The sequence below is a fragment of the Gigantopelta aegis genome, chromosome 7 (assembly GCF_016097555.1).
Source record: "Gigantopelta aegis isolate Gae_Host chromosome 7, Gae_host_genome, whole genome shotgun sequence".
Lineage (NCBI taxonomy): Eukaryota > Metazoa > Mollusca > Gastropoda > Neomphalida > Peltospiridae > Gigantopelta > Gigantopelta aegis.
In genome coordinates this window covers 39,894,056-39,915,272 of record NC_054705.1, presented here as the reverse complement: position 1 = coordinate 39,915,272, position 21,217 = coordinate 39,894,056, and positions in this window count along the sequence as shown.

Here is a 21,217-nt window from a genome sequence, read left to right as displayed (position 1 = left end):
GGCTAACTATACCACGGGGCATGTTCTTAAAAACCCACTTAAAAGCAGTAATGGTAGTTAAAACAACATACGTTGCATTTTATTTAAAGGGACATTCCTGAGTTTGCTGCATTATAAGATGTTTTCGACTAATAAAATATTTCTACGATTAAACTTGCATATTAAATATATTTTCTTGTTTAGAATATCAGTGCATGTATATTCAATGTGTTTTTGGTCGTCTTAATATTTGTAAGAAGCCCAAACTGGATTTTATCTTCAAATAATTTCGTACGTACGAAAACATAATAATTAGGAAATAAAATGAAATTTAACCTAGTACAAATATTAGAACGATCAGAAACACGTTTAATATACAGCCACTAATATTTTATGCAGGAAAAATATATTTGACATGTAATTACAATCGTTTAAAAGTTTCTGTTAGTCGATAACATCTTAAACATTGCAGCAAACTCAGGAATGTCCCTTTAAATGACTGGTGACCGGGCTTGGTGGTGTCGTGGTTAAGCCATCGGACATGGGGCTGGTAGGTAGTGGGTTCACACACATGTACAAAAAAATATATATAATTATACAAACACAGATATTCAAAACAAACGCGTACGAGCAAAAATTCAAATTCAGGCAAAAACCGATACTATACTTTATTAGTCGTAAACATACAGTTCATAGGCATTATAAATATTAAAATATAATACATATATCATTAAAAGGGGAAAACAATTTACATTGTATGGCATGTGATGAAAATATTCAATAGAAAATGTAATAATAATTATCAATATAGTAAAGAGTGTATATAATAGAGAGAATGCATATACTTCACTTACATATCATTATAATCAATGGACAATAGCTGTATTAATTTAAAAGAGGAAAGTCTGGTGTAATAATATGGTTTTATGTACCTGCATCTGATAGTATTCATAGAGATATTCAGGGAAAATTAGCTTGCCTAAGACCTTTTCGCCATATATTTTCATCATTCTACACACAATATTATTTGAAATCCATGTAAAACTGCGTAGTGATTTGTTTGCAAGGCTATATAGCCGTTTCGCAGTAATGCTTATATGAATAAATGTTATTTTCTTTTAATTCGGGCAAAAAAAAATCAGCCTTCCTCCTACAAAAATGGGAGCCCGTGCACCTATGTTTTGAAATAGAAAAATATATTTAATAATTCTGAACGACAAATCCGGTATCCATGATCAAAATCATATCTCTGCACAATGCAGAGTCGAATGGGTATTTGGCAAAATGGTAGTTAATTCCATGAATCTCTACTTTGTACCTCATCTATAGGAGGACAGCCACTCCAGAGTAGATCCTTTACATCTCCCCTGCACTGCTCAAAGAGGACTGCCACTCTCAGACTAGTTGACTAAAGCAAAACTATCACAGAGTAAAGCTCATTGGAAAAAAAATAACTGTGATTTTTAGTCGGTAAAATGGCTCTAGCAGTTGGAAACATCAGAATTAGACATGACGTAAAACTGAACACTGCATTTTTTAAAATTTATCAACGACAGGTTTCTATCTAGACACCTCACGGCATCACCCCTGTCAGAAAGCGATATGAACTATATAACTTAAACACAAGAACCCTTACCTATTTGATAATCAAGCGATTTGACAAAACGCAAGATAAACTATAAAACGTAAACACAAGAATACTTATCAATTTGATCATCAGGTGATTTGTAAAAAGAGAGATGAATTATAAAACAGAAACACGACAATACTTACTTATTTGATCATCAGGAGATTTGACAAACAGAGAGATGAACTGTAGAACAGAAACACGACAATACTTACCTATTTGATCATCAGGTGATTTGACAAACAGATAGATGAATTATAAAACAGAAACACGACAGTACTTACCTATTTGATCATCAGGAGATTTGACAAACAGAGAGATGAATTGTAGAAGAGAAACACGACAATACTTACTTATTTGATCATCAGGAGATTTGACAAACAGAGAGATGAACTGTAGAACAGAAACACGACAATACTTACCTATTTGATCATCAGGTGATTTGACAAACAGAGAGATGCATTATAAAACAGAAACACGACAGTACTTACCTATTTGATCATCGGGTGATTTGTAAAAAGAGAGATGAATTATAAAACAGAAACAGGACAGTACTTACCTATGTGATCATCGGGTAATTTGTAAAAAGAGGGATGACTATTAAAACAGAAACACGACAATACTTACCTATATGATCATCGGGTTATTTGTAAAAAGACAGATGAATTGTAAAACAGAAACACGACACTACTTACCTATATGATCATCAGGAGATTTGACAAACAGAGATATGAATTATAAAACAGAAACACGACATTACTTACCTATTTGGTCATCGGGTGATTTGACAAAAAGTAATGCTTGGGACAAGGATACTGTTAGAATTAGCCACAGAATGAACATGGCGGGGTAGGCGTACAACTGGTTCGTTCGTAGGGCATTGACCAAAGGATGTTCGACCATTGGCGTCTTTCGAATGTTGTCGTCGTTTGTCTACAGGGCCCTGGAGGATTTTCTACGTTTCCTTTCAACCAGATAAAGATTCCTATCTCCTTTTAATGTCAACTGAGCCATGATCGCGATAGGGAATGTGTGCTGCGTCAAAGCAGAGCCGCCTAACGTTGAACATCCATTCAAGTGTCTTAATACTAGTATATCATAAACATATTAGCGATCTTAAAATTTAGCAAAATCCAAATAAGCGACACGGGTGGATTATGCTTTAGGTAAGGGGTAGGAGGGTTCCGAAACAATATTTAAATGTTTATAATTTGAAATTATAAATTTTACGTGGACATCAGTTTAGATCATAGTGGTGGGGATGGGGGTTTTTTTTAGCCGGGGGGGGGGGGGGGGGGGGGGGGGGGGGGGGGGTCCGTGCAACTGGGACCCCCATAATCCGCCCCTGCGACATATTAGCAAAATAAAACTTTAGCGACATCATCCTTTTCGGACATTTTCTGTTTTTATAATTTTTTAAAGCTCAAGTTGTAGAATTTAGTTTTTTTGTTTAACAACACCACTAGAGCATATTGATTTATTAACCATCGACTATTGGATGTCAAACATTTAGTAATTTTGACATGTAGTCTTAGCAAGGAAACCCGCTACAGGTTTCCATTAGTAGCAAGGGATCTTTTATATGCACCATCCCACAGACAGGATAGCACATACCACGGCCTTTGATATACCAGTCGTGGTGCACTGAGAAATAGCTCAATGTGCTCACTGACGGGAATCGATCCCAAACCGACCGAGTATCAAGTGAGTGCTCGTTTGAAAGAATACTTTTGATATATAATATTATGTTGGCGTTATGATGCTTACAGACAAGTACGTTTAGTAGAAAATTGCAGTAACATGCCTGCTAATTAACTATTGTTATCATCAAAAGCATGTAAGCATTCTTGTGTGTTTCGCTAATATTTTATGTTCGTTAACATTTCTTGATTTACAGTATATGAGTAGTAAGGGCCCCACTATAGGGGATATCGATTTCACTATTGCATCATCCAAGATGGCCGCCAAACTGCGTCGTAGGGGATGACGAAAGATGACGCAATGCTGACGTCACTAGGCCCCGCCCCCAGAAGGGTGTGTACGTGTTCATTGTAAGAACTGATGCAATACTGACGTCACTAGTCAGGGCAAAATACAGTTTAACCCCCCAAAAATTGCTACAAAAGATTTTTCAATTGATTCTGTTAGGTTTTAGTGTACTTTTTAACATACTAAAAGTTTACCAAAATCGGAGCCACGGAAAAGTGCTTTTTTTCAAGATGGCGTCCAAGATGGCCGCCGAAACCTCCGAATGGCCATAAGTCTGTAACTATCAACTCAATTTTGATGATCTTGGTGTCTATCCCTAGGTTTTCGGGGGCAAGGAACACATTGAGACCATAAAGAATGACACTGGGAATCCAATATGGCGTCGAACATGGCCGCCGGCGCCTCCGCATATAGCCAACTGTTCACTCAAAGTTGATGATCTTTGTGTCTATCCCCAGGTTTTCGGGGGCAAGGTACACATTCAGACCACTTTGGATGTCACTGAGCTATTGCATCATTATGAAATTCAATTCATGACCATTAACCATATACCATCACCTATTACGCAATCATTTCTGTCCACAGAATCAGTTTTAGAGTGTTAAATTTTGAGTATCATCCTCCTCCTCCTCAATTCAATCTCTTGAGTGTTGTTGGGATTATCACAGTTTTCAGTTTGGCATGGGCCACATGCTGCAGTACAAGTAAGTCTATAACGTCTGCAGCTGCATCGGGAGGATTTACATCCTGCTGAACAGTTACAATGAATAACTTTGAGAAGTTCGTCAGGAGCAGCGTTCTTCTCCGTCATGACTGGAATCAACTGATGGCTTTCCTCCCTCCATCCCCAATCTGTGGGGTTCATGTCATTTGCCATGCCCATCCACACCATAATTTGGTGGTACAAACGTAGGCTATGGAATGTTGTTGCAGGGGGAGTTGGGGGAAGCCTTTCAAGGGTGACAAATGCTTTAGCAGTTGCCACTTTCTTAGTGAAAATTATAAGGCGCAGTGATGATAGTGTATCCTTAGACTTGCCGCCAAAGAGATCAACTATCAGGTCCTTGCCCAGTTCTGATATGTCCTCCTGAGATCTATTTTGAAGAGTGAATGCACTAGCACAGGACTTCATGACAGGATAAAATTTCACTAATTTCTGGAAAGCTAACTTTTTTCCGATGCCAAAAATCCTTGAGGTTGAATCACAACCCGTGTAGGCATGAATAAAGAGCAACTCATTGCAAACATCGTCTCCTAAGGTTTCTTTCAACAGGGTAATGTTATATACTTTGTGTTCTTTTGACTGCTTGTTGGCGTCAGAACGGAAATAGATGACTCATTATCTGTTCTGGAGTAGTGTAGGAGCAGGATTAGCAAATCTGTATCCTCGCCAACCAACGTTGTGGTGCAATGACGGGAGCGTTCAACAGTGGCCTTAACGATATCAACGTCCGCATCCCCTGGTGACTGAATGACATGGCATCATCTTTTAGTCAGTGATGTGCTGATGAGAGCAATCATATCTGCCTTGTTTTTGTCACGAGACAAGAAGTCTTCCTTTTTGCCTGAAAACTCTGTTTCTGCAGTGAAACTAACAATGGGGTGCGTGTTTTTTCCCCGTCTCTGATGCGTGTTGTCCTTTATAGAGTGAGTTTCAACATTGCCATCAAACACCACTGTCGCTTGTCCGTAATGTCTTAGAGTGAAGTCTGCATAAGACTCCAATATTGCACCATATGAGTCACCTTTCTTCCACGGTAAACGATGGAGCAAAGAACCACCATCAAGCACGTAACAATCTGTTTCAGGAATAGAGTTCATCACCGCCTCACTTGATAAGTCTGTAGCATGGTCTCGAATTGCCTGAGCAAGTTGAGGTTTGTCCGCTTTTCGTAGAATGTTCTCGGTCTCAAAGAGGGCTGGAGGGAAGGGGCTTAGTTCATAACTCAAAACCTCATCAAGGGAAAGAACCACTGAAAATATGGAAGGCCATTTCAGCAAAAATTCTTTGCTCGCCTAGTTTTTCAGGTCTGTAATATCAAAGTGGTCTGAATGTGAACCTTGCCCCCGAAAACCTGGGGATAGACACAAAGATCATCAACTTTGAGTGAACAGTTGGCTATATGCGGAGGTGCCGGCGGCCATGTTGGACGCCATATTGGATTTCCAGTGTCATTCTTTGTGGTCTCAATGTGTTTCTTGCCCCTGAAAACCTAGGGATAGACACCAAGATCATCAAAATTGAGTTGATAGTTAACAGACTTATGGCCATTCGGAGGTTTCGGCGGCCATCTTGGACGCCATCTTGAAAAAAACACTTTTCCGGTGCTCCGATTTTGGTAAACTTTTAGTATGTTAAAAAGTACACTAAAACCTAACAGAATCAATTGAAAAACCTTTTGTAGCAATTTTTGGGGGGTTGAGGGGGTATTTTCCATATATTGACTAGTCTACTATGTGATATCTGTCAGCTGTGAATCGTTCCGTTGATCCGCATCCTGGTAATCTAAACTAGGTGTGAGCCCACTTGAATTTTGTTTACTCCCCTCCCCACACACACATCTCGATGGCGATAATATATATATAAATATATACACGGTGTTGGATGTAGGGAAGGGGGCGGATAGGGCAGGGGGAGGATGTGAGAGCGGTGTGTCCCTCACGTACATATTTATTTATTTGAAATATGATCTTTTTTTTCTTAATATAATATATACTTACTTTTGAAGATACAATACATCTTTAAGTATATCCGTGTAATGCATTTTTAATCCACTCCTTAATACACTGCTTATCACAGTACATGGCATACACTTATGCTAACAGAGAGAAAAATGCAATTGAAACATCCTATTCTGAATGAGATCATATTATTATGGTGCTAACGTTCCAAGAGGGTCGGTAATGGAGGGGTGCTAATATACAAGGTTTGTATAAGCTGAATGGATCGTGTTTTATGATAGTCATTACTGCTTGATGCTCTGGCCCTAATATCTGACCACTTAAAGAATTTGAGAACTGATTTACAGAGTGCGACTGAAACCGGATACGCACACTTACGTTTGAACTCTAGACGTGATAAAAACCAGAAGCAATTCTGAAGGGGAGAAAACGAAACAAAACAAGACCCTGTGTGCTACATTGTACGTCCATGTATGTTTCTGTTATGATACAATATAAGTGTATGGGTTTTAACAGGTTATTTCGATATAAAAAACAGAAGTAATATATGGTTCACACGCTCACACACACACGCACACACACACGCACGCACGCACACGCACGCACACGCACATACCCACACACACACACACACACCTCCCCCATGATTTCCCCCCAAATTGGAATTACTTGTAGTATGAAAATGTATAATATATTCCGTCAATGAATCACGTCTTAGTACAATGTTTGGCACCAACATTTCAAATGCAATCTGACTCCATAGTTTGTAAGTTTGCGGCGGGGGGCGGCGCGGCGGGACGGCTGCGGCAAGCGGCGCGCGGCAAGACCGATGGGATGTCGCGGCGGGACGGACGGGGCGGATGCACGGAGGGGGACGCAATGGCGCGGGCGGGACGGAGGGGGCGGGACGGAGGGGGCGGGTCGTGGCGAAGGCGGCGATCAGCAAACACACATGAGGATGAGTAAAAATAAAAAGAAAGGTAAGAGTCATATCTTGATTTTATTATTTCACAATCAGTGGACATAAGATACGCATATACAGAAGGTCACATTCAGAAGTCGTAAGGCAAAATACAGTTACTGTTTATTTAGTATAATTGTCATCATCAATGTCCTCATCACCACTGGTAGCATCATCATCATCGTCGTCGGCACTGTCTGCTTCGTCCAGATATTCACTGATCCAGGAACGATATTTGTTTAATCTGGAACGAATTTGTGGTCTAACATCTGTCTTGGAATCCACCGATTGTAGAATGTTTCTCGAGTTCATGCCTTTGTCAAAGTAGTACATGTACGTCAAAACTCGAGAGTACGTTTCTTTAAACAATTTCCATTTTAGAGCCTTCTGTCGTTTTTCGATGTCATCTTGAGACATATTCCTATTTCGAAAACGTTGTTTCTTGTCGTCAAAATAGTCACGATTTATATCGTATTCACGATCGATAATCTGACGTATGCCCTCGTTTTCGAGATCATTAGAGGTCTCTCCTTTCTCCTCGTCACTTTCACATGTATTCAAGCGCAGGTGTCGCTGCAAGTTTCTCCCGTCTTTAAAGACGACCCCACACGTATCGCAGGACTGCAGTTTCTTGACCTTTTTCAAAAATGGCTCTACATCATCGTCTTCGTCGTCAGCACTTTCGTGGGCGGGTATGCCTGGTAATTTCCTCTTAAATGCACCGTTTTGCATGATTTTGGATCCACTGTAGTAGCTGCACTCGCAGAGCTGTTTTCCCGATGCTAGTGACAAGTCGTCTGGGATGTTCGCTGTTGCGTCTACGCTTTTATATCGTTCAGGCACACAGGTTCCCGTCTCTAGGCCGTTAGGCCGAAGGTGTAATATTTCGGGCGTGGTAGGTTTGAGGTCCACCATGAGGTGTCCAAAGGGCCTATGGGTAGCTCCCTCGAAATATTTCATGAAATGACGAGTGTTTTCTGGATACATCTGTCGTGCCAATGTCAGAACGTGTTGCTTGTCGATAGGGATTGTTGAACAGCGCCAGGTAATGACAATTTCTTCTCTGCGTCGGGTCTTTACTCTGATAGAGATTCCGATTGATGGCAATCACGGAGAGGTGTCTGTGATGACTCCCTTCTGTAAAAAGGTCCGTGATGCGAGAATCTTTATTGGCCGTAGACATCAGGTCATCTAACACGATGAGATTTCTAATTCTGGGATCCAAATAATGGTCGTTTTCCAAATTCGTAGGTATGCCTTGGACGAATTCCACTCGAACCGTTGCCCCAATGATGTCGTAAAGCGGTTGCCATCTTTTGTAGAGCCAGATAATCCGTTGGGGAGGTGGATTGATTCTATCATTCTTCAGTAGTTTAAACACCAAAAATGTTTTCCCACACGACGTGGGTCCCGACACGATCATCGTGAAAGGATGTAGCAATTCAAGTGGTGGTGGTGGCAGTGGTGGTGGAATGTGGTGGTGGTGGTGGTGGTGGTGGCAGTGGTGGTGGTAGTGGTGGTGGTAGTAGTAGTAGTAATGGTGGTGGTGGTGGTGGTGGCAGTGGTGGTGGTGGATGACTGGTGTTTAGATGTCGCATCATGGCATCTCTCCTGGAAAATATCTTTTCACACTCAGGACACGAGCTCTGATACATTGTGACAGCGCCGCAGATTCAAATTGAAATGGCGATGTCCGTCTTCCGTGGCTCCTTTTATACAGTTTAAAATTGCCTCTGCCGTTTCGAGGCGTTACGCTTGTACCCCCCACCACTTTGTTGTTGTTGATTATGTTGCCTTTGGCGTTTGAGTTGAGCTTTAGCCTGTTCCACCACCTGTTGTAATAATGACGGGAGGGTTGTTGTGTGACTCTTCGGGCTTCTTATTCTTCTTGTAATCTTTGTCGTACAGTTCCAAGAAACTATCCACGTCTATCCTTTCCCCGGTACGAGATGAAACGATACATTTGCCCTGAGCTTGCAACTGATAATAGCGAGTCCAGTTCTCGGTGTCGGGAACGTACAGTGTGTAGTTCATGACGATCAGAACCCGAAAGGCATAGGCTTGAGATGAAGTGTTACGACGACGGATCCGGCGATAAATGAAGCAGGGTGTCCCGTGGGGCTCTTTATATAGACGTGAATGACATCGGTGTTTTCTACTCTGACTGGTAGATAATGATAGTGTGGAAACACAAAAGAGCGCTCTTGCTGTATATGTCACGACACTCGCTTCTCTTGCTGGCGTCCCAGTTTTCAAAGGCAATCTTATGTGTGTTTGCTGATCGCCGCCTCCGCCACGACCCGCCCCCTCCGTCCTGCCCCCTCCGTCCCGCCCGCGCCATTGCGTCCCCCTCCGTGCACCTGCCCCGTCCGTCCCGCCGCGACATCCCATCGGTCTTGCCGCGCGCCGCTTGCCGCAGCCGTCCCGCCGCGCCGCCCCCCGCCGCAAACTTACAAACTATGGAGTCAGATTGCATTTGAAATGTTGGTGCCAAACATTGTACTAAGACGTGATTCATTGACGGAATATATTATAAATTTTCATACTACAAGTAATTCCAACTTGGGGGGAAATCATGGGGGAGGTGTGTGTGTGTGTGCGTGTGTGTGTGTGTGTGTGTGAGCGTGTGTGTGTGTGCGTGTGAACAATATATTACTTCTGTTTTTTATTTCGTAATAACCTGTTAAAACCCGTACACTTATATTGTATCATAACAGAAACATACATGGACGTACAATGTAGCACACAGGGTCTTTGTTTTCTTTCGTTTTCTCCCCTTCAGAATTGCTTCTGGTTTTTATCACGTCTAGAGTTCAAACGTAAGTGTGCGTATTCGGTTTCAGTCGCACTCTGTAAATCAGTTCTCAAATTCTTTAAGTGGTCAGATATTAGGGCCAGAGCATCAAGCAGTAATGACTATCATAAAACACGATCCATTCAGCTTATACAAACGTTGTATATTAGCACCCACTCCATTACCGACCCTCTTGGAACGTTAGCACCATAATAATATGATCCCATTCAGAATAGGATGTTTCAATTGCATTTTTCTCTCTGTTAGCATAAGTGTATGCCATGTACTGTGATAAGCAGTGGATTAAGGAGTGGATTAAAAATGCATTACACGGATATACTTAAAGATGTATTGTATCTTCAAAAGTAAGTATATATTATATTAAGAAACAAAAATCATATTTCAAATAAATAAATATGTACGTCAGGGGCACACCGCTCTCACATCCTCCCCCTGCCCTATCCGCCCCCTTCCCTACATCCAACACCGTGTATATATTTATATATATATTATCGCCATCGAGATGTGTGTGTGGGGAGGGGAGTAAACAAAATTCAAGTGGGCTCACACCTAGTTTAGATTACCAGGATGCGGATCAACGGAACGATTCACAGTTGACAGATATCACATTTCAATTTGACTCCCAGACTGTGGGGCCTTACATCGTATAAGATTAGTTGCTAAAATCATTCTCACAAGTAAGCATCTATGTGGATTTTTCCTATGGATATTATTCTAATATAGGTGAGTATAATATTAGCAAGACTTCTGAACGTTCCAGCATTCAGTTCATTCAGGATTGCATCATACTGGTCGGTACCACACCTATTAATCATGTTGTTGTTTTCATTGACCGAGTATGTTACAGTTTTTTTGGAAATACTAAACAAGACGACATAGGAAGGTTTTTTTCTGATAAATGTGTAATACAAATATCAATGTATCATTTATTAACGTTTCACATCCAAACATTACTTTTTCTTCTTCTCTGGGATACTGGTATTCAATGTTGGGTGTGATGTCTTTAATAAGCTGCTATATAATAATAAAAAAAGAGGGTGGGGGGTATTAATTAACATGTGTCTTTTTTAGTAATCATTGTCTTCAAATACGCATTTAGACAAAATACTGTATTGAGCATTACATCGTTTCTTAAAATAAAAACTGGAATGTACACAGTAAAAGTGAAAAAAAATGGGTGGGGAAAATTAATTAACATATGTCTTTTCAGCAATCATTGTCTTCAAATACACATTTGGACAAACTACTGTATTGAGCATTACATCGGTTTTTAAAACAAAAACTGGAATGTGCACTGTAAGAGTGACGTCAATATTACACCAATTCTTAAAATAAACGTGTCCACACCCTTCTGTGGGGCGGGGGCATAGTGACGTCAGTATTGCATCAGTTCTTACAATGAACACGTACACACCCTTCTGGGGGCGGGGCCTAGTGACGTCAGCATTGCGTCATCTTTCGTCATCCCCTACGACGCAGTTTGGCGGCCATCTTGGATGATGCAATAGTGAAATCGATATCCCCTATAGTGGGGCCTTTACTACTTATATGACTAATAACGAATCGCCGTCATAGGAAGAACAAGAATGGCTGTTTAACGACACCCCAGCACATGGTTTTATCAACGACAGAGAGAGAGAGAGAGAGAGAGAGAGAGAGAGAGAGAGAGAGAGAGAGAGAGAGAGAGAGAGAGAGAGAGAGAGACAGACAGACAGACACAGATAGAGACAGATAGAGACAAACCGACAGAGAGAAAGAAAGACAGACAGAGATAATCTAAAACGACAAAACCGTATTCCAATATTAAAATCGTATCTCTACACAAAGTCGAAAGGACTTTAGACAGTGATTACTTCCATGATCCATTATCAAGTGATCGTCCTTAGGAAGACTGCCACTCCCTTAGGAGATCCATAACAGGATGTTTTACTCTTCTTGCACCGCCCTTAGAAGGACTGCCACTCCCAATACTAGCTTAGAAAACCCAACCTGGCACAGGATAGAGCTCAATGTAATATATACAACTGTGATGGCATGCACTCGTGAATCATTGTAAAAACAGTGATGATATCAGGTGTTCGCGAAAATTTCAACATTTCCTGTCCCACTGGTGTGTAAAAATAGCATCATCCAGCTTTAACAGGACAAGCTACTCTCGGCATACTAAGATAAAAAAAATAATAATAACATGTAGCTCCCCTTTTACCTTTCGATAAACCGTTCCAAAATGGGCCAAAATGTCTTCATGAAAAATGCGCCATGTTTCCTTTTTGACTTAATCCTGCAGGATATTCAAAATTCAATAGCACCGAAATTGACCCCGCCTGCTATGGACCCCAGTCGGGCCGCTTGTGCTCTCTTGCACTTGCCAGCGCGGGCGGTCCCATCTCCCACCCATCCCAACCCTCCTCCTGTCTTGGACGGAGAATCCGGCCGAGATCGGCACCTGCGCCCATGACAGGCGTGCGCTACAACAACTTGTTTTGAATGTGCACGTAAAACCCTGACCTGACCTGTTTTAATGGGATGAACCGTGAAACACCAGTTGAAACAGTTTTATCCTTATGAGCAATACCTAGGAGTTACATAATAGCTTAGTGGTAGAGTGATCTACCGTGCAACGAGTTGTAGGATCGATCCTTAACAGTGGACTTTTCATCTAGAGCCCATCGAGTGAATAAACTTGTGTTGTAACTTTCATATGTGTAGGCCCGAGCGGGATGATATGTTAGTACTAAAATATCAATTTCATTACACATTACTAACATTGTCAACAACGGGAATTTATTTGGTGTGTAGGAACCCTAAAGACAAACACACTGTGTCATCATACAGGATCCCATTTACCACAGCTTTAGAGTTTAAATGTGTTAAACATGAACACGTAACAACATACTGCCTTTTTTCCTCGTTCCAGCCAGTCCATCACGACTGGTATATCAAAGACCGTGGCATGTACTATCCTGTCTGTGGGATGGTGTATATAAAAGAAAACTTGCTTCTAACGGGAAAATGTAGAGAATTTCTTCTCGAAGACTATGTCAGAATCACCAAATGTTTGACATTCAATAGTCGGTGGTTAATAAATCAATGTGTTCTAGTCGTGTAGTTAAAAAAAATAATTATAATGTCAGTTTTATTGCACATTGTCAATAATTGGTATTGATTTGGTGTGTGGGAACCCTAAACCCAAAGACACTACCAACGCGCCACTAGACTGGATCTCATTTATCACAGCTTTAGAGTCTAAATGCGTCATACGTAACAACATACTACTTCTCGTGTACGCACCGTTATACGTCACGATCCAGTTAACTGTATGTACATTTCTGTGGGAATAGCAGATTAAACAGATAAAACTTGTCTTGTTTGTTTTCAAAAACAGAGCGATACTCCGAGTAACGATAAAAATATTAAAGGTGTAACACTCTTTTTTAACACTGAGACAAATATTAAAGGCACTGAACCCTCTTTTTGAAACTGGTACACGGACATTGTTAAATGTGCATAATCTTCTTTTTAAAAATGTTACTTGACTAGAAAACTTTACAGTCGCGTAACACTCTTTTGAAAACTGCTACATTGATTTTAATTTGTTAAATGTGTATAACCCTCATTTTTCAAAAAGTAACATTGATAATGAAATATTAAAGTCACGTAACCCTAGCTCTTGTAAACAATTACGTTGACGACAGAAATGTCTACGTTAAAGGCACATATCATGTTTTTTCTTTTTTAAATGCTATATATAGACCCAAAAAAAGTTAAATGTGCAAGCTATGTATAAAATCAAAATGGATAAATTAAGTCTGGTTGTTCCGTTAGTCTCTCTCTCTCTCTCTCTCTCTCTCTCTCTCTCTCTCTCTCTCTCTCTCTCTCTCTCTCTCTCTTGCTCTCTCTCCCCCCCTCTCTCTCTCTCTCTCTCTCTCTCTCTCTCTCTCTCTCTCTCTCTCACTCTCTGTCTATATCTCTTGCTCTCCCTCCCTCTCTCTCTCTCTCTCTCTCTGTCTCTCTCTCTCTCTCTCTCTCTCTCTCTCTCTCTCTCTCTCTCTCTCTCTCTCTCTCTCTCTCTCTCTCTCTCTCTCTCTCTCTTTCTCTTTCTCTCTCTCCCCCCTAAATATCGAAATAACCATATTGAACTTTAGACATTAAATAGCCGTAGTTTAAACTGTGCTAGTGGAATCGTTAAACGAATATTCCTTTCTTTTCCACAATGCAGCTATAAGCAACGTGTAAAAAAAAAAAAAAACCCCAAATGAACATGTACCTTTAAAAATACAATAGCACAATAGATTTGGTTCACCGCAGTTGAGTTCCTTTGTACAAAGCCATTATAATATTTAAAGCCAGTCATCGATGTTATTATAACATACACAACACAACAAAAGTTCACAACCACTCGGATTTGCTGCTCGGTGTAAACACAATCAAATATATGTGGGACATTTTGGATCGACGGGTGCGAAATAGAAATCCACGAATCCAAAATCTAGAAGAAATGTTAGAGGTGACTCATAGATAATCTCCTTGTTCTACAGCCGGTGATTCATTAGATAGCCGGCCTCGGTGGTGTCGTGCTTAAGCCTTCGGACATAAGGCTAGTAGATATAGGGTTCGCAGCCCGGTACCAGCTCCCACCCAGAGCGGGTTTTAATGACTCGATGGGTAGGTGTAAGACTACTACACCCTCTTCTCTCTCACTAACCAACTAACACCTAACCCACTGTCCTGGACAGACAACCCAGATGGCTGAGGTTTGTGCCCAGGATAGCGTGCTTGAACTTTAATTAGATGTAAACACGAAAATAAATTAAAATAAAATGATTCATTAAGAGTATAAGCAGGGGCGGGCGGATCGATGATTTTTTTTAAAGGGGGTTTCCAAACTTTGTTGTCAAAAGGTTAAAGTTTATTTTTGTTTAACGACACCACTAGAGCACGTTGATTTATTCTTCATCGACTAATGGATGTCAAACATTTGGTCATTTTGACTTTAGTCTTAGACAGCAAAACCGCTACATTTTTTCATTATATGCACCATCTCACAGACAGGATAACACATGCCACGGCTTTTGATATTCCAGTTGTGGAAATTCTAATCGACTTACAGTCTTAGAGGAAACCCGCTACATTTTGGTGGTGTCTAACGTTTGTTGTGGAGTATACTGGTATTACCGACCACCACGGATATTACTTGCAACTTTTTGCATAAAGGATCGTCCTGGTGTTTGGTGTAGATCAAGATCAATGTTTGTGCTAATTCGAAAGAGTATGTTCCTAGAAAACAAGGGTCAGTGACTTTAAAGTTATCTTGTGCTGTAAACGGACGTGTTAATATTTGAGTCCAGCGGGGTTGAAATCAAGTATGTCGCACGTCCAAGTACCTCGTCGTCTTATGACCAGAAGACCACAAATCAGTAAGTATTGCTACAAGTTTTGGGGCGGGATGTAACCCAGTCTGGTAAAACACTCGCTTGGTGCGCGGTCGGTCCGGGATCGATTCCCGTCAGAGTGAACCCATTGGATTATTTTTTCGTTTCAGCCAGTGCACCACGACAGGTATATTAAAGGCCGTGATATGTATTATCCTGTCCGTCACCCCCCCCCCCCCCCCCCCCAACCCCACTACTGAATTCAACCTCCTTCCCTCCACCCACATCCCTATGAAAATGTTTTAAAGCTTGGGCGGCTGGATCACGAAAAGGTATGCCGGAAGTTGGGTGGGTGATACGGTTAAATTAGCCCGAGTACTCTGACGGTAAGAGGAGGGGGAGGGACGCAGCACAGTGGTACAGCGCTCGCTCGATGCGCGGTCAGTTTGGGATCGATCCTCGTCGTTGGGCCCATTGGCTATTTCTCGTTCCAGCCAGTGCATCAAAACTGGTATATCAAACAGGGGCAGAACGTAACCTAGTGGTAAAGCACTCGCCTGATGATGCATGGTTGGTCTGGAATAGAGAAATAGCCCAAAAGGCCCAATTGACGGGGATCGATCTAAGACCGACCGCTCAGCAGGCGTCTTTAGCAGTAATCTCAGTTTAAAATATTGATCTATACTGCATACTAACGCATCTAGGGCAGGACGTAGCCCAATGGTAAAGCATCCGCTTGATGCGCAGTCGGTCTGCGATCGATCCCCGTCGGTGGGCCTATTTGGGCTATTTCTCGTTCCAGCCAGTGCACCACAACTGGCTCATCAAAGTCCGTGGTATCTGTTATTCTGTCTGTTGGATGGTGCATATAAAAGATCCCTTGCTATTAATGGAAAAAAAAATGTAGCAGGTTTGCTCTCTAAGACTATATGTCGAAATCAACAAGGGTGGCAAAGCTGGTGATTGTGCAGTGGGAGTGTTTGGGGGTTTTGTGGGTCGACCCTCCCCCCCCCCCCTCCCGATGGAGCACATTTTCTTCTTTTTCAATACATTTTCCGGGGAAGCATGTCCCGACCCCGATCCCCCCCCCCCCCCCCCCCCCATATAAACTTTGCTCGCCAGCCTGGACCCCCTCCCGCTACAATACCTGCACATGCGCCGAGACTCTGACAAAAGTAAAGTAAAAGTTTGTTTTGTTTAAGAGCACATTGATTTATGAACCAACGGCTACTGGATGTCAAACCTTTGGTGATTTTGACATATAGTCTTAGACAGGAAACCCGCTACATTTTTCCATTACTAGGGATCTTTTATATGCACCATCCCACGGGAGGCCTTTGATGTACCAGTTGTGGTGCACTGGCTGGAGCGAGAAATAGCCCAATGGGCCACCGACGGGGATCGTTCGTAGACAGACTGCGGATTAGGCGAGCACTTTACCACTGGGCTAAGTCCCGCCCCCGGGGTTGGACTAAACGACGTGCTGTGATAATATTAATTATTTCTATTACATAGGCCTACATTTAACATATCAATCAGTGCTCTACGGCTAACATATCAAAGCAAAGATTACCGTCACAAATATTGCTCTTCGTTTGATTCTATTTGAACTTATTTTCGTGTTTATATCCAATTAAGGTTCAAGCACGCTGTCCTGGCCAGACACATCTCAGCTATCTGGGCTGTCTGTCCAGGACAGGGGGTTAGTGGCTAGTATGTTAATGGTATTTTTAATCCAGATACCGACTCCAAACCATGAGTGAGTGCTCCGCAAGGCTCAATGGGTAGGTGTAAACCACTTGCACCGACCAGTGATCCATAACTGGTTCAACAAAGGCCATGGTTTGTGCTATCCTGCCTGTGGGAAGCGCAAATAAAAGATCCCTTGCTGCTAATCGGAAGAGTAGCCCATGTAGTGGCGACAGCGGGTTTCCTCTCAAAATCTGTGTGGTCCTTAACCATATGTCTGACGCCATATAACCGTAAATAAAATGTGTTGAGTGCGTCGTTAAATAAAACATTTCTTTCTTTCTTTCACTCCGAGTACTCAAACGGTAAAGATAGCTAGACGGATATTTGAACAGTTGTCAACGCTGTTTAACCGCCACAGACCAGTCTGTATAAATTCTGCACAATCGCTACCTATCATATGAGTCAAAGATTCCCGCTCTAATACAACAAAAATCCTATGTTTGACGTTAAATAAATTTACGTCGATCATTTTCGAGCTCCCTGATAAAAACAAATTTCACATATTAATATATGTATAGCTGTTGTTTTGTTGTTACAAATGTCTTTAAGATGAATAAAGAATATATATAATATACACACTACAGACAGAAACCCGACAACACCCCCTTTTAGTATCGTTCTGGTTAAATACGTATTTAAATAACAACAACAAAAACAACAACAGTACCCAAAGCATTAAACAAGATTTTATTTGTTGGTGTCCTTGACCCGTTAGTTCGAATTCAAAGTGGTGCACGGAAATATATATATCTACTTTTGTTAAATAATCATTTACGGGCTACCTAGCTAGGTACGTGAAGCGTCTACTAATTCACCACGGGACCAGTTTATCGTTAGAAAATCTTTCTTTATTATTGCTGTCAGAGCGAGTAGCAATAATGGCGTATACGCTCAGTCGAACGAATAGATGAAGAAGTTTATTTTGTTTAACGACACCACTAGAGCACATTGATTAATTAATCATCAGCTATTGGATGTCAAACATTTGGTAATTTTGACTCGTAGTCAACAGAGGAAACCCGCTACTTTTTCCTAATGCAGCAAGGGATATTTTTATATGCACTTTCCCACAGACAGGAAAGCACATACCACGGCCTTCGACCAATTGTGGGGCACTGGTTGGAACGAGAGAAAAAAGCAATCAGTTGAACGGATTGACTGTGGTGGTTCGATCCTGCGAATGCAAGAACCTCAGGGTAGCGCTCAACCGACTAGGCTAACTCACCCCACCCCACCCCCCCTCCAACACCCCCCCCCTCCTCCCCCCCCGAACGAATAGTGATTCTGTGAACACTTCTAGGCTAATTAAATTAATAAGCCAGTTGAAACACCTTTTATCAGCCTCGGGGTCTCTCTTCACAAACCCTTGGATGATGGATCCGCGCCTGCATTCTATAATTTCTATACTCCACTGGCGTAGGAACCGGGGGGGGGGGGGGGGAGGGGGCATGTCCCACCCCCACTTTTCTCATATTTTGCTTTATAATAGTGTAAAAGTGTGTAAATATAAAAGTGTTCCCCCCCCCCCCCCCCCCACACACACACACACAAACACACTTTTTGGCTCCTTCCTACGCTTGTGTACTCTCAAACACTATAGGACCGTGTCTAACGGGTTTAGGTTTTTTATCACATACCACGGCCTTTGATATACCAATCATGGTGCACTGGCTGGAGCGAGAAATAGCTCAATGGGCCTGTCACGGGGATCCTATAATACCCGTAACTGAATAAAACACGATTATCCAAATATCTCTCCTAACTGTATATATATTAGATCTCCCGGTATCGGGCAGTTCAAAACCCGAGTGGCTCGTCTAGGTATGATCAGAGATAAGATCTTATATAAAGTATATGTAACATAGCACGTTTAGTTCACTAGAAAACACAACAAAAACACAATACACTTTGGAATCTGTATTAATACTACGCTGACAAATGTACTGCCGCAGTAGTTAATTAACAACAACAAATAATAACAACCCAGAACTATTAATTAGTTAATCTCTAGGTGTCTAGTTTACACAATATTCTAATCACTTCACCGTGACACAACACCCACACGTGTGATAATTGAGAAACGCTGCCAGGGGAACTTAATTAATAAAGGAATTACAACTATTCCTAACTGGTTAATTTTTAATTAACCTGTAACTACTCATTCAGTAACCTTGTAATACAGATTTAATACTGGTACATATCACCATAAAGACAATAACCTACAGTTTACCTAGGTCCTCTAGGATGACTGGTTAAACTTTAATAATTTTAGAACAGTGAAGCCTACAGTTTACTTCGTCAGATTACCGGAACACTGTCTAAATAATATGTGTATAATACAGTATTAAAATATTTAAAGTCACATCAATCACATCAAGGTTATACAACAGAGCAGAAATGAAATATTTACCAGTCCAGTCGGACTAACGTTCCCCGGAGCCGTCCAATATGTTTCTCCCTGTATCTCTAAAACCCTAGCTATTTATTATAAAGACCGAATATCGCCTGGGGGCACATCGCGGTACCGGATACCTACAAGTGATATTTCCACAGCGACCAAGACGGCAATTTTCTCTTAGATGGCCATACTTACTGTCGCCTAGTCGCCAAAATCACGGTTGTAAAAACCGCACTCGCGGAGGTATTACGTAACTACTGGCCACATGGCCTCCGCACCTGGTCTGGGTGTGTATTGTGAACAGCTCGATCACCGTCGCGCGGAGGTATTACGTAACAAAGTGCCCACCTAGACTAAGTGCATATTGGGACTGCACACGGCCCTCTAAAATAATTAATATCGCCACAGGCGAAATGAAATTAAGAGCATGTTCCGTCACAGGGCCCATCGACGGGGATCGATCCCAGGCCGACCGCGCATCAAGCGAACGCTTTACCACAGGAATATCAGATTAAACGGATAACAGAGCGATTATCTGATGAACGATAGAAATATTAAAGGTATAACACTGCTTTTTAACATTCAAATAAATATTAAAGGCACCTAGCACTCTTTAAAACTGGTACACTGACATTGTTAAATGTGTATAATCTTCCTTTTAGAAATGTAACATTGATAATGAAATATTAAATTCACGTAACCTTCTTGGAAACATTTTACATTGGCGATATTTTACGTCTACGTCTCTCTCTCTCTCTCTCTCTCTCTCTCTCTCTCTCTCTCTCTCTCTCTCTCTCTCTCTCTCTCTCTCTCTCTCTCTCACACACACACACACACGCGCACACACACACGCACACGCACAGACACACACATACACACACACACACAGACACACACACACACAAGATAGCACATACCACGGCCTTTGATATACCAGTCGTAATGCACTGGCTAGAACAAGAAATAGCCCAATGGGCCCACCAACGGAGATCGATCTTGGACCGACCGCGATAAGGTAAGCGCTTTACCACAGGGCTACGTCTTGCCCTCCAGCGGTTTAAAGTTTGTTTTTATCTAACGACACCACTAGAGTACCTTAGAAGGAAGGAAGGAAATGTTTTTTATTTAACGACGCACTCACACATTTTATTTACGGTTATATGGCATCAGACATGTGGTTAAGGATCATACAGATATTGAGAGAGGAAACCCGCTGTCGTCACTTCATGAGCTAGGCCCCTACTCTTTTCGATCAGCAGGCAAGGGATCTTTTATATGCACTATCCCACAGACAGGATAATACATACCACGGCCTTTGTTACACCAGTTGTGGATCACTGGCTGAAACGAGAAATAGCCCAACGAGGCGACCGACCGCTTTACCACTGGGCTACGTCCCGCCCCCTAAAGTACATTAATTAATTGATCATCGGCTATTGGATGTCAAGCATTTGGTAATTCTGACTAGTGAGAAGAAACCCGCTATATTTTTCCACTAGTAGCAGGGGATTCTTTTGTAGGAACTTTCCCATAGACATAAATCACATATCACAGCCTTTGACTGGTTGGAACGGGAAAAAAAAACCAGTCAATCGAATGGATCCACAGAGGTGGTTCGATCTTGCGACGCAAACACCTCAGG